Source organism: Phaseolus vulgaris, chromosome 3 (genome assembly GCF_051622355.1).
Source record: "Phaseolus vulgaris cultivar YP4 chromosome 3, ASM5162235v1, whole genome shotgun sequence".
Classification (NCBI taxonomy): domain Eukaryota; kingdom Viridiplantae; phylum Streptophyta; class Magnoliopsida; order Fabales; family Fabaceae; genus Phaseolus; species Phaseolus vulgaris.
The window spans coordinates 3,874,081-3,889,551 of record NC_143500.1 but is presented as its reverse complement, the minus strand read 5'-3'; the positions used below and the strand labels follow the sequence as shown (position 1 = coordinate 3,889,551).

At 24.1% G+C, this 15,471-nt stretch overlaps 4 long non-coding RNA genes across 4 annotated transcripts; 2 read left to right on the top strand and 2 right to left on the bottom strand.

Annotated features, from left to right (window-relative positions):
- Positions 1-319: 319 nt before the first annotated feature.
- On the bottom strand, positions 320-1,237 carry LOC137805741 (uncharacterized). Its single transcript, XR_011080226.2, has 3 exons — positions 1,111-1,237; positions 857-1,021; positions 320-517 (listed from the first exon to the last, which is right to left on the bottom strand). It is a non-coding gene; the product is annotated as an uncharacterized LOC137805741 (long non-coding RNA).
- Positions 1,238-2,325: 1,088 nt separating this feature from the next.
- Positions 2,326-3,080, top strand: LOC150028630 (uncharacterized). The gene is made up of 2 exons (XR_016519624.1): positions 2,326-2,449; positions 2,881-3,080. It is a non-coding gene; the product is annotated as an uncharacterized LOC150028630 (long non-coding RNA).
- A 4,036-nt stretch (positions 3,081-7,116) lies between these two features.
- On the bottom strand, positions 7,117-7,964 carry LOC137805740 (uncharacterized). The gene is made up of 3 exons (XR_011080225.2): positions 7,856-7,964; positions 7,604-7,768; positions 7,117-7,268 (listed from the first exon to the last, which is right to left on the bottom strand). It is a non-coding gene; the product is annotated as an uncharacterized LOC137805740 (long non-coding RNA).
- Positions 7,965-13,099: 5,135 nt separating this feature from the next.
- On the top strand, positions 13,100-14,123 carry LOC150028629 (uncharacterized). The gene is made up of 3 exons (XR_016519389.1): positions 13,100-13,246; positions 13,578-13,733; positions 14,068-14,123. It is a non-coding gene; the product is annotated as an uncharacterized LOC150028629 (long non-coding RNA).
- The last annotated feature ends 1,348 nt before the right edge of the window (positions 14,124-15,471 follow it).

Below are 15,471 nucleotides of genomic sequence, written 5' to 3'. Positions count from 1 at the left end.
TTGTGTTTCGGATTGTACAATATTTTAGATTGCACAATCCATAATACAAATTTATATTCTGAATTGTAGAATTTTGAATGAATAATTTTACAATTTTTGAAAATATGAGATTGCATGAAAAAATTATAGAGTGCAAAAAGAAATTTATAGATTTTAAGATATGCAGTTTTGACGAACTATGAATTATGCAGGATATATCTAAATGGACAAACACGTGTTGAAATAGACAATTTATCCTGTTTTTTTTTCCTTAGCAAGCCGTGGACCTGCTCATAGACTTCATCCCACATTGTTATTTTTATTTTTTAGAGTATATATATGCGGAGAAAATAAACACTTTTAATTTATTATTCAATTTTATATATTTCAAACGTCAACCATATACGTTCACAATATTATTCTCCTATGATGAGAGTCCTTTCATCTTACAACCTGAAAACACACTTGTTTAAAATGATTCTTTAACTAGAATCATTCACTTCTCCATCTCTTATTCCTTCCCTTGAAAACAAAGCACCTGCAAAATTGAATAATTTTAATGTTAAAAAAATAAATAAGTAGAAAATATATAGAACTACTGTTTGAATTTACGTTTTTGATAAATTTTCATTCGACGATCTAACCACAAGATACAACAACATTAAATTATTGGAATGTAATATTATAAATCAAATAATTAAAAACTTGTTAGAATGACTTAATATTAATCTACAATACCATTAACATTTTGCAACTTTTGAAATCTGAATAAATAGGATCTGAAGACGATGTCACACTACAAATATTATATATATGTTTAATTTGTATATTAATATATAATATTCAATTATAAAAAAATAAAATAAAAATAAAATACCTGAGTTTTCGTTTTTACGATTACAAGAACAATATCCATTGATACACTTAACTACTGATGCACTGCAAGGTAGAGCACGAATATTGCGAAGACAATCCTTCTTTGATTGACAAGCAACTACAACTATATCGCTTCCCTTGTTTGGTTCCATCGAAAATGAATGCCCTACAAACATAATTATATGCTTTTAATACAAGTAGATAATAGAAATAAACAAAAGAAATTCAGAAAGAAAAGGTAAACAAAAGAAATACCATAGCAAACTTTCATGGTAAGAATTAGGAACAAAAATGTTAATATGAATGAACTCTTCAACATGTTTTTTCAGGCTACAATCTCAAAATATGATGATGAAATTTGAAGTTCAGATTTTGTTATGATAATTTTGGTGTGTCATAGCTTGATTATTTATAGGAGAGTATGAAGTTCTTATTAATGGCAACATAGAAAACGACAATGAAGTAGTAATGTAAATGGTGCAAAAGTTTTGTTTGATGTAAGTGTAATAAATACATTATTTAATATACTATAACATTAATATTAGTATTAATGTTTCATTAATGTTTTGTAATTGATGAAATATTTGTTTTAATTATTATAGAAAAATTAGGTTTAGGATTACTCATACTTTTCGTGAAGGGGATGCGTGTGCTGATAAGTTGACTAATTTAAGATTTATTCATAGAGAATCATTTCATTAGTATCATAGGCTTTCATTTAGTTTGTTCTTAGAATTCTTTATGAATATGTGTAGTGTATCTATGTATCATTTTTGTTAACATATGAGTTTTGGTCCCATATTTTTTGTATTTTTTTTAATAATACTTTTTTCATGTAATGGTACATGATTGTTGTTACTTGAAGTGTCAGTCTAGCTTGATTATTTATAGGAGAGTATGAAGTTCTTATTAATGGCAACATAGAAAACGACAACGAAGTAGTAATGTAAATGGTGCAAAAGTTTTGTTTGATGTAAGTGTAATAAATACATTATTTAATATACTATAACATTAATATTAGTATTAATGTTTCATTAATGTTTTGTAATTGATGAAATACTTGTTTTAATTATTATAGAAAAATTAGGTTTAGGATTACTCATACTTTTCATGAAGGGGATGCGTGTGCTGATAAATTGACTAATTTAAGATTTATTCATAGAGAATCATTTCATTAGTATCATAGGCTTTCATTTAGTTTGTTCTTAGAATTCTTTATAAATATGAGTAGTGTATCTATGTATCATTTTTGTTAACATATGGGTTTTGGTCCCATATTTTTTGTATTTTTTTTTAATAATACTTTTTTCATGTAATGACACATGATTATTGTTACTTGAAGTGTCAGTCTAGCTAAGTTGCATAGTGATGCCTAACATCTTTTATAATATTTTTTAATATTAAAATAATCTTTTCCTATTGTATAAATAGGACAAAGTTTGAGTATAAGAAGCACACAATTATCATACATACAAAGTTCTCAGCTTTAAATTTGATAATCATATATTGAGATTGAAGGTTGGAGAAGATATGTCGAAGAAGAGTTTAGTATTGGCAGTTGTGTTTGAAATTCTTGCCATGGAAGTTTGTAATGGTATATTCATTTATCCTTTCATCAATGAAAGTTAATTTTTGTTGCATTATTGCAGGTTTTGTTTAATATTTATGGTTTTTGGGTGTCTGATTTATTTTTTCTCGCTCGCAAAAAATCTATTTAATTGTTGGACAATGGTGTATGTGGTATTTATTCTGTCGTATTTTGTGAGAACGTATTTTCTTTGGAAGGATGATGTAATTGTATTATGATCATATCTAATCATGCCTATATCAGTCTTGTCATGTCTATATCACTCTTGTTGATGTTTTTGTAGAGTATGTTGAATCTTCAATTAGTTGGGTGTTAAAAAATTTGGTCTGAGTTTTTTTGTATAAGAGTTGGAACACCAATGAAGTGTCTCATTTATTTTATTTATTCTTTGATGATAAAAAAAATGGTTTAAAAACATGAAATTGTATGTTTTGTAGGGCATTCATTTTCGATGGAAGAAAACAGAGAGGGAAGTGACATAGTTGTGGTTGCATGTCAAACAAAGCAAGACTGTCTTCGCAACATTCGTGCTCTTCCTTGTGGAGCATCAGTTGTTAAGTGTTCAAATGGTTACTGCGTTTGTAATCATTAGATCAAAATGAAGGTATTTTAATTTTCATTATTTATTACTCACTTATCTCTTCCTCATTAAACCCTTTATTTTATTATTTTATTTATTTATTTTCATTAACATTCAAATTATTCAATTTTGCAAGTAATTTGTCTTGAAGGGAACCTATAAACTTATAAGAGGAGTGAATGATTTTACTTATGTAAACTTTTTAAATAAATGTATTTTAGGGTTCTATGCTTCAAACTCAGTCATGGAATAATAATATTATGAGCAATGAACATATGTATGGTTCATGTTGAAATATATAAAAGTGATTAATACAACAAAATATATCTATTTTCTTTTTTTAATATGAACATTTTTACTATTCAGTAATCAAATATAGGAATAACTATGTAGAATTTTTTTTTTAATTAAAGATTATAAAATAAAATAAAGTAAAATTAGCATTGAACTTTTTTAATGAAAATTGTAAGTATTAATTAGTAATTTGGTAAGATTTTGTAATAGGGGTAAATAAAAATAAAGATATAATGTGATAAATAATCAATATAGCTTTTGTATAATAAGAATATGAAAGTCATTAATACTGAATTAAATTTAAAGTGTATAAATCAAATAAAGGAATGATTATGTAGAATTTTCAAAAATAAATACCAAATTGATAACACGTGTTATTCTGTAAGTTCGAAAGTTCAAAATACGTAAGTATTGATATTTAATGTCACTTTTGATAAGGATTACCTAAAACAATGTATTTATTCTTCTTTCTTCTCTTTTATTCCATATAAGATAATTATGATATTCAAAATGTTATAATTTTAAATATATTTATGGATAAAATATGAATATGAATAGGTAGATATAAGGAATTTTTTATTTAAATAAATTATATCTTAATGTTAGCTTTTAATTTAATAATTATTTTTTAAAAATATTTTTTTTCAACCTCCATGGAAGGTTAGGACAACACGTAATTATTAAGTAAGATCTCTTTTCTTTTAGAAATTAATTTGTAAAAAATATTTTTTACATCAAGATTTAAGACATGACATTTAGAGATGCTCTCCACTTATACAAGTAATATTTGAAGGTAATTTCTAAAGAAGTTTGTATACCAATTAAAGTAATTTTTTACTAATGATATTATATTATTATAAATTATAGATTATTATTTTAACAACTATTATATATATATATTAATAATTGTAGTATATATTTATTCATGTTATAATCTACACTACACAGGGACTAGAAGTCAAATCTCTTGAAGAATGTCAGAAGTTTTAACCATGACATAAGTCAAGTTTTATTGTTATGATTATTATTATAATTATTAGATATTAATATAATTCATAAAATAAAAATTAATAACATTATTCATATATTTAATATCATTAATTTTATTAAATATTATTACTATTAAATACTATTAATATTATTAAATACTATATTATTACTATTATTAAATATTATTAATATTGTTAAATAATATTAATATTGTTAAATATTATTAAATATTATACATATTATTAATATTATTAAATATTATGCATATTATTAATATTATTAAATATTGTGCATATTATTAAATATTATTAATATTATTAAACATTATAAGTAGTGTTATTATTATTAATATTATAAAAAATATTAATTTTATTAATATTTTTATTAATAGTATTTATATTATTAATGTTATTATTACTAATATTTTTTTTATATTATTAATATCATTAGTACTATTAATATTACTAATATTATTATTATTAATATTACTAATAATATTATTATATTAATATTATTAATTTTATAATATTAATAATATGTATACTTATTAGTTATGATTATTATTATTTATGAATATTAATTATGATTTTATAGTTATTTATATTATAATAATATTAATATTATGTATATAATTATTATGATAATAGTTGGTAGATAATAGAGATTCGTGGGTGATAGTTCGTGGGTAAAAGTTGGTAGGTAATAGAGATCTATATGTAAAAGTTTGTAAGTAATAAGTTTCGTAAGTAATAATTAGTAGGTAATGCTGAATTTATCTACGAATTTAGAATTTATGGGTAATATCCGTAAGTAATGTTGTCTGTGGATAATATTCGTAGTTTATGTTGAATTTACCTACGGATTTGAATCCGTAGATAAAAATTCGTAGATAATACTGATATTTTTGTAGTGATTATTTAAATAGACACTATAAAAAAATCATTAAATAAAAATTAAATTTAAAGATAAAAATTAGTTTATTATATTAACTAAATTATATATTATTTTAAAAACATTATTATAAAAAATAATTTTTATTATTAATAAATAGTTTCTAAATTGATATCTAATTAATTAATAAGATTTAAAAATTATTCATCAATAAAATTAATTTAAATAGTAATAATTTTTAATATCTAAAATGATATTAATACATTAAATAACTAATGATTGAATAGTAGTAAGAGTTAAATATATTAACAAAGTTAAGGAAGTGAGAATTACGGAACTCATGATATTGCATGAGAATGAATTAAAGTGAATTAAATAGAAAATTATTCTTCAAGTAAGTGAATTTTATTTATGTATATCTGAACATGTGTAAATATATTACTTAATTATAATACCTATTTAAAAAGTTATTTTTATTTTTTCTTATTGTGTTATGAATTATTATTGTGTGATGAATTGTATTATGTATATGAGTAAATGTTAATATAGGTGAAAAAACATATCAAAGAAAATAAACTTTTCATTAGTTTTTTTTTTATTGTAAATGACTTGTATTTATCTAAATATTTTGAAACACTCCATACTCAGTATAGATCATCTATTAGATTTACACAATATGTTATAAGTAACATTTAAATAATAAAAATACATCTCCTTCTCATTAATCCATTCTAAGTGTTTTATTTGACTTTGAAGTGAGAGTTGGTAGGGATGATAAGGTGGATTGGTCCGCCATGCATAATAGCTCGGTCGTAAGTTTGTGGATTAGTCCGCATAAATTTTGTAATTAATAAAAAATTATTCTTAAATATAAATTTTAAATAAATTATTTATTTATTTTTAGTTTGATAAATTAGGTAAATTGTTTTACATTTTTATTCTTACAATACATGCATAATAAGATATGAGTAAAAAAAATTATTATGATATTATGATTTTTAACAAAATTTGAAATTTAATTGTATTAATAAATTTACTAATAAAATATTTCATGAAATATATACACTTTTTAAGCTAATACATGTAGGATACATGATTACTTTTTAATTTAAAAAATAATATATAGTACTATATTTAAATTTTATTATAAAAAATTAAGGTTTCCCTAGTGCATTGAAATCTAAAAAATGTATGCATTTTAGAAAGGCAACAAAATTATTAAATATTAAAAAATCATTATCAAAATTCTTGAAGGTGTTAGGATTGAGGAAAGTTTCTTCCTTTACCTACATGTCTTTCATCTAGCATCTTATATTTCAAAAAATATTTAAATTACCTTTTGACATTTTTCATTGAACGTTTTTTCTTTAATTTCAAAATGTGTAATTCATAGATTTTTCAGGTTATAGAATTTGGAAAAAAAAATTGTGTTTCGGATTGTGCAATATTTTAGATTGCACATTCCATAATACAAATTTAAATTTTGGATTATAGAATTTGGCATTAATAACTTTACAATTTTTGAAAATATGAGATTGCATGGAAAAATTATGCAGTGCAAAAAAAAGAAATTTATAGATTTTATGATATGCAAACCTAACCTACCTGCTCGAAGTGCGAATTCTGCAAGACACATCTAAATGGACCAACGCGCATTGAAATAAATAGTTCATCCCATTCTTTTTTTTCCTTAACGAGTCGTGGACCGGCTCATAAAGTTCATCCCACATTGTCATTTAGAATATATATATATATATATATATATATATATATATATACCAACGCGCATTGAAATAGTCCATTCAATTCTTTTTTTTTCCTTAACGAGCCATGTACTAGCTCATAAAGTTCATCCCACATTGTCATTTAGAATATATATATATATATACACTTTTGATTTATTATTCAATTTTTTAAATTTCAAACCTCAACCATATACGTTCATAATATTATTCTCTATAATGAGAGTCCTTTCATCTTACAACCTTAAAACACATTTGTTTAAAATGATTCTTTAACTAGAATCGTTCACTTCTCCATCTCTTATTCCTTCCCTTGAAAACAAAGCACCTTCAAAATTGAATAATTTTAATGTTAAAAAATAAATAAATAGAAAATATATAGAACTACTGTTTGAATTTATCCTTTTGATAATTTTTCATTCGACGATCTGACCACAAGATACAATAACATTAAATTATTGGAATGAAATATTATATATCAAATAATTAAAAATTGGTTAGAATGACTTAATATTAATTTACAATACCATTAGCATTTTGCAACTTTTGAAATCCGAATAAATAGGATCTGAAGACGATTTCACACTACAAATATTATATATCTGTTTAATTTTTATATTAATATATCATATTTAATTATAAAAAAATAAAAAAATTAAATACCTGGGTTTTCGTTTTTAGGATTACAAGCACAAATTCCATTGATACATTTAACTACTGATGCATTGCAAGGTAGAAAACGAATATTGCGAAGACAATCCTTCTTTGATTGACATGGAGCTATGACTACATCATTTCCCTTGTTTGGTTCCTTCGAAAATGAATGCCCTACAAACATAATTATATGCTTTTAATACAAGTAGATAACAGAAAGAAAAAAAAATCAGAAAAAATAGATAAAAAGAAAACAAATACCATGAAAAACTACCATGGCAAGAATTAGGAACAAAAATGTTAATATGAATGAACTCTTCAACATAGTTTTTCAGGCTACAGTCTCAAAATATGATGATGAAATTTGAAGTTCAAATGTTTGTTATGATAAATTTGGTGAGTCATACCTTGATTATTTATAGGAGAGTATGAAGTCCTTATTAATGGCAACATAGAAAACGACAACGAGGTAGTAATGTAAACGGTGCAAAAGTTTTGTTTGATGTAAGTGTAATAAATACATTATTTAATATACTATAATATTACTATTATGACTAATGTTTCGTTGATGTTTTTTAATTGATGGAATACTTGTTTTAATTACTATGAAAAAATTAGGTTTAGGGTTACTCATATTTTCCGCGAAGAGAATGCGTGTGCTGATAAGTTGGCTAATTTAATATTTATTCATAGAGAATCATTTTATTGGCATCATAGATTTCCATCTAGTTTGTTCTTAAAATTCTTTATGAATAGGTGTAGTCTACCTATGTATTGTTTTTGTTAACATATGGGTTTTGGTCTAGTCCTTCCATATTTTTTGTATTTTTTTAATAATAATTTTTTCATGTAATGACAAATGATTGTTGTTACTTGAAATGTCAGTGTAGCTAAGTTGCATAGTGATGCCTAACATGAAAGCTTTTAAAAAAATAAAAAATTAAAGATAAGAAATAATTAGTTACTACATTGTCCAAATTATATACTATTTTATAAATTATAAAATTATTGATATTTATATTAGTTTTTTATTAATAAAAAAATTATAAATTAGTTTATAATCACTTTAGATACAGGTTTTTTTAACTAATTTTTTAGTCTATAAAATAGTATTTAACTTAGTTAAGGTATTAGTTTTTATATAATGATTTAGTTTCTATTTAACAATTTTTTGAATGTAAAATAATAAAATAGGTTAATTGTAACCGCACGTAAAGAAAAAGCAACATACCTCCATAGCTTTTATCCTTTCTCTTTCCCAACTTCTCTTCTTTCCCTTTTCTCTTCAATTTCTCTTCCATAAATCATTTATTTCAAAATTTGATCACACCCTGCAATAGTTGAGAAGTCAAGCTACATTTCTATCCAATTAGATTTTCAAACATAGTAAGTTCATTTTTACTTTAAAGATATCTTATTCTTTGTTTTTCTTTATGATTTAGTCATCAACCCGTGTGAAACCAATTGAGAAAAATGTTTCTCTCAAACTAAAATTTGTTAATGTGTGAATAACTTGCTCTAGGTTACTGAATTTTGGAATGATTCCCTTGTTTGAGGTAGAATTTTCATCAGATAAGAAATTACAGGTAAGGGAAGTTATCTATTTTTTTTTATATAGAACCTTGGATAGTTGATTTAAATAATAAGTTAATCTAGTAATTGTATGCATGTTAGGTTATAAAGTTAGTTAAACTAAATTTGATTATGAGTTTATATGAGTATGAATTTGAAATATACATGTAATTGATTTGAGAAATCTTAAATGATGTATGTATGAGTGATTGATATGCATTGTATGTGAATGATGTGTGTTATATGTGAATGATGTGTTGTATGTGAATGACATGTGCCGTATGTGATTGATGAAATTTGCATGAACTTGATGTTATACATTCGAGGTAATGTATGAGATGTTGTGTTTTGGTACATTAAGTATTAAAAGTCTATGAACAAAGATCATCTAGCTTCACTGATGATCTAAGTCACATAGACTAGGGTATCAGTTGGTGAGAAGATGACGAGGGACTTCATACACATTGTGACCGCTTGTAGTCACACGATATGGATGTTTAAACTCATACGAATCCAATTGGAGTATATTAGATATTAGTCTCTAGTAAAGGCATACTTAATGAGTCTTCCAAAAGAGAATAAATCCATATGTTATCACTGATTGAAATGAAATAAAAAAAGTATTGGGGATTGAAAGGAAATCAAGGTACTGTGAAACAAATGTATTTATGTGGCCACAATTTGATTAATGAGTCTTTCGAAAGACGATATATTCATATGCAATCACTATGATTGGCTTGAAATCAAAGGTACTGAGGGTTGAAACGATGTGAGGCAAATGAATCTATGTAAAGTCAATATGATTGAAATGAAATCAATGTACTGTGGATTGGAATGAAATCGAATTATTGTGATTGATATTTGGATTTTGTATGACTGTGTTTCAGTAAAAAAGGAACTAATTTAATTATGAATTACTAATCAAATTAGCTATCTTACTTATATTTTCGTGTGTCAGAACTTTATTTTGATAGCTTACCCTTACATGTGTTTGCTTGTGTATGAACTGTGACGACTGTACTATGTACATAAGCATAGCAAATGATCATACAGGTACGGGAGAATCTAAAAGGCTTTAGAGTTTTGTTTTAAACTATGAATTGTAAATATTTGTATTTTTATGAGTCATAATCATGTATTATAAATGTTTTGAAAAACTCTAAGCTTGTATATAAATATGTAGAACTTGTATTGTAATAGTTAAATGTATTTTTGGGGTGTTCCATTAACTATTTTTTAGAAATCACACTTATTTAATGCAATCTACTAATATATTATACATAATCCTTAAAAGAATAAAACTTCAAGTATTTTTAATAAATATATTAAATAAATAATCATGAAAATTATTATATTTAATATGTCATAATTAAAGTGTTGAAACTTTAACGTTTCTTTTTTCTTTCTATTTTGTTTTTTTCTTTACATTTTTTTATAGGATATTTTTAATTGATCAAATTTTTACTTTTTAGATAAAGTAAGTACATGTTTATTTTAAAGATTCTTTATTATTTTTTGTTTCTTGTGATTTTGTCATTAATTTTTATGGATTGGTTAAGAATATTGATCATTTCATCTTAATTAAACTCATACAAAAATTTGATTATGTTTGGATCACTACATCATTTTTAAACTTAGGACAACACTGAACTAAGTTACAATACAATCCAAGTCGTGCATCTCATATGTCATTTTGTGCATGAACTTTCTCATTAACTTCTCACCACCTAATATCTTAGTCTATACATAGGCATCAATACTTAATACACAAACAAACATTTGTCCATATATTATCCCAAATGTATGACTTCAATCCCATACAATCTTCATCATATAGTATCACTCAAAATGCGATATACAACATTCAAAAATCAATTTAACATAAAAAAATATATTTAAATTCTAACCCATCAAAATCTAATATTTCTACAAGTTTAAACAATATATAAACAAACAACATCCCTGCAAAAGAAATTGAATATTATGACGATATCCCCTCCACATTTAGATATTCTAGTCTATGATACTATTGAAAGTTAAAGTTAATTTCCCTTACCTTAATTGATTGCTTTCCAAGCCACATCTGAAATTTTAGTTTCTCACGATAAGCTTCAAAATATAAGGGCCTAATGCAAGTTATATAAATAGAACAGAATTTCAGTATATAGTAGAATAAGTTTAGAGAATTACTTATCTCAACTAACTCCACCAAGATTGATGACTAAATTCTAAGGAAAAACAGAGAATAAAGGATCTTTAGAGCAAATATGAACTTACTCTGTTTGAGAATCCGTTCAGGTATAAATGTTCATTAACTCCTCAACTACAACATGGTGTGATAATATTCTAAAATACATGGAAATTAGGAGACAAAATTAAGAGAGATGGGAGAGAAGAAAGTTGGGATCGAGAGAGAAAATTATGTGAGGGAGGAGGGTGTCCATTGTTGTGTTTACCAGGGAGGGGGTTACATTATTTAGGCAATGTGATGAGCCCAATGTTATTGTGAAAATGTGTGATCTTCTACTTTAACAAAGTTTCCTCTAACTAGAAAAAAAAATAAAGACGATTTCTTGTAAGATAAATTTAAATTTAAAAATAAAACTTTTTTAATTTTAAACTGAAAATTTGAATTTAAAAAAAAAACTAGAAAACACAGTTTTTAAATTTCAAACTAAAAATTTGAATTTGAAAACACAATTTTTGAATGTAAAGGATGAAAAAGGAAAATGAAAAACACATTTTTATCATATAATCTATCATTTTTTTTTTCAAAACCTAATAATTAAACGATTCTATTTTGTTGTGGTAATTATGAATATCTTATCATTTAATTAAGATATAACCACAATTCATTCAAATATTTGCCTACATAAAAAAATTGTCAATATATGTATATTACATATATGTTTATTTGATAATTGACATTAAGTCAATTGAAGGTAAAGTATAATAATTTTACATAATAATGATTACAATAATATTTTTTTATTCATATAGATATTAACAAAGAAAATTACTCTCTCAAAAAATAAACAAGCCTAATATATATATATATATATATATATATATAATATTTATATTTTATAAATTATTTTAATTATTCAAATTCACATTATAATTCTTTATTTTACCATATAAGAGAATTTTATATATACTCATAGTCCTATAACAGTAATTTTTTTATAAAACAAGATATCTATATTTATGAGATTCTTATACTTTATTTAATCTTTTATTATAAATTATATAATATTAATATCTCATAAATTACATTAATTTATTTTTATGTAGTTTTTTAAAACTCAATAAATTATAAATGATGTGTTTTATACATTAAGAAGATTACTTTCCTATTTAAATAATATACATTTACTCCATTATTTTTATAATTTCATAAATATAAATATATTTGTTAACAAAACTTTTAGTTGTTATGAATTTGTTCAACCAGGCAAAGAAGAATTAAACCCTCAAAACTTGTTTTAATAAAAGCATACATAAATACATGCTTACAACACTAATTCAAACAAATCTTACACATTTAATTTAAATTTTAATATTTGATTCACACTTAAATTATATGTATAACGTTTCTTTCAATTAGTTTCAAGTCTACCCTCTACTATAAATATTCAAAACGATCAATAGTACATACCATGAAAAAACCCAATTTTGCTCTATTTAGATAAATTGAGTTTCAAATTTTGTATTTTTCTTCACTCACAAAATTTCAATCTTGTATCCCAAGGCTACAACCTAGAAGATATGTCAAAGGGTTCATTGAAATTAGTCTTTTTGTTCTTCATTATTGCCATGGAAGCCTTTCATGGTGTGTATTTGTTCTATAATTATTTGTCCCATGTTCTATGTAATATTTTTCTCATATCTTCTTATACTAAAATCATTTAATGAATTTTGTAGGTTTTTCATTCTCAAAGATACCAATGGAGAAGGGTGGAATGGTTGATTCATCTCAATGTTTTACCGATAAAAATTGTGTTCCCTACGTTCCATTTATGAAATGTGGTGGAGCAGGTGTTTTTTGCAGAGATGGTGCTTGTGTTTGTAAACACAAAAGTATGTAATATCAAAAGATGGAGTCAGATATTCATCTTAATATTTTTCAAAGGAAGATTACAACTCATTTATGAATAAGAATAGAGATAGATTGAATTAAAATTAGTAATACTTTCATGAGTTTTATTAAAATAAATAAATTAAACTATTATAAAATTAAATTAATATGAGATAAATTAAAATTATAAAATTGAATTAATATGAGAGAACATAATTGAATATAAATTGACTATTATGTATTTGTTATTTGTTCTATAATTATTTCTTCCATGTTGTATGTAATATTTTTCTCATATCTTCTTATACTAAAATCATTTAATGAATTTTGCAGGTCTTTCATTCTCAAAGATACCAATGCAGAAGGGTGAAATGGTTGATTCATCTCAGTGTTTTACCGATAAAAATTGTGTTCCCTTCGTTCCATTTATGAAATGTGGTGGAGCAGGTGTTTTTTGCAGAGATGGTGCTTGTGTTTGTAAACACAAAAGTATGTAATATCAAAATATGGAGTCAGATATTCATCTTAATGTTTTTCAAAGGAAGATTACAACTCATTTATGAATAAGAATAGAGATAGATTGAATTAAAATTAGTAATACTTTCATGAGTTTTATTAAAATAAATAAATTAAACTATTATAAAATTAAATTAATATGAGATAAATGAAAATATTATAAAATTTAATTAATATGAGAGAACATAATTGAATATAAATTGACTATTATGTATTTGTTATTTGTTCTATAATTATTTCTTCCATGTTGTATGTAATATTTTTCTCATATCTTCTTATACTAAAATCTTTTTAATGAATTTTGCAGGTCTTTCATTCTCAAAGATACCAATGTTGAAGGGTGGAATGGTTGATTCATCTCAGTGTTTTACCGACAAAAATTGTGTTCCCTTCATTCCATTTATGAAATGTGGTGGAGCAGGTGTTTTTTGCAGAGATGGTGCTTGTGTTTGTAAACATAAAAATATGTAATATCAAAAGATGGAGTCAGACATTCATCTTAAAGTTTTTCAAAGGATGATTACAAGTCATCTATGAATACGAAAATAGATAGATTGAATTGAAATTGGTATTCCTTTCATGAGTTTTATTAAAATAAATAAATCAAACTATTATGAAATTGAATTAATATAAATTGTTCTAATATGAGATAAATTAAAATATTATAAAATCAAATTAATATGAGAGAATTATGTGAAGGTAAATTGTGTTTTATTACATCACAATTTTAATGAATTAAATTTTATTTAATAATTTTAAATTACGTTAGCATATACATTGTTTGAATTATTATCTGTAGATATTTTATTTCAAAATATATTTTTACATCTCAAGTGTTATAATTCAGTTCAATTTAAATAAACTTATTTAAGAGTAATATAGTTTTTTTAATTAAATTAATATAATAATTCAATATAAAAAATAAAAAATTTCATTATACAATTTAAATAAGTTTTGTATCAATTTAGTTCAAATATTTTTTTAATGTAAATATTTGTATTTCTATAAATCCTAATCATGTATTAGGAATGTTTTGAAAAACTCCAAGTTTGTATAGAAACTGGTATAACTGATATTGTAATAGTTATATGTAAATTATGGGGTGTTACATTTAATGGTATCAGAGCAGTTCATCCTTAGGATAACCTGAGGGTAGTGGGTTTATTCTGTTTTTCCAGCGTGTAGATTTTTGTTTAAGTCTAGCCTCAAAACTTAGTTAAAAGTTTCTAATAAGATGTTTGATAAAGTTGTTTTTCTTGAAATTTTGTTTGTGTTCGAGTCAAGTTAATTGTTATGAATAAAGATGAAAGTATTAAGAATGAAAAGAATCTTGATAGAGTGGTGATGGTGCACACTCATGACTAGATCAAGATTATTTTCTATCTTAATTCTAAGTAGCTAGAGTACATTTTAGAGATAAGTTTGATTTATTTTTTTTACCTGTTTCGTATGATTATTTCTTTGAAGTTAATTTGTCTTAAAGATGTAGTTGGAAATTTTTAGTAATTTCGAACCCAATTCTTTACGTGCTTAGAAGATGACACGTAGACCACCTACTCCTCCTCCACCAGTAGATATGCCCAACTTAGCTCGGGCAATAGAGATGATGGCAACAACCTTGCAACAACAGAGTGCTACTATTGCACAACAACATCAGGCCGCCCTTCATCAATTAGAAACAACTAGATTAGCAGCAGAAGCATCTCAACTT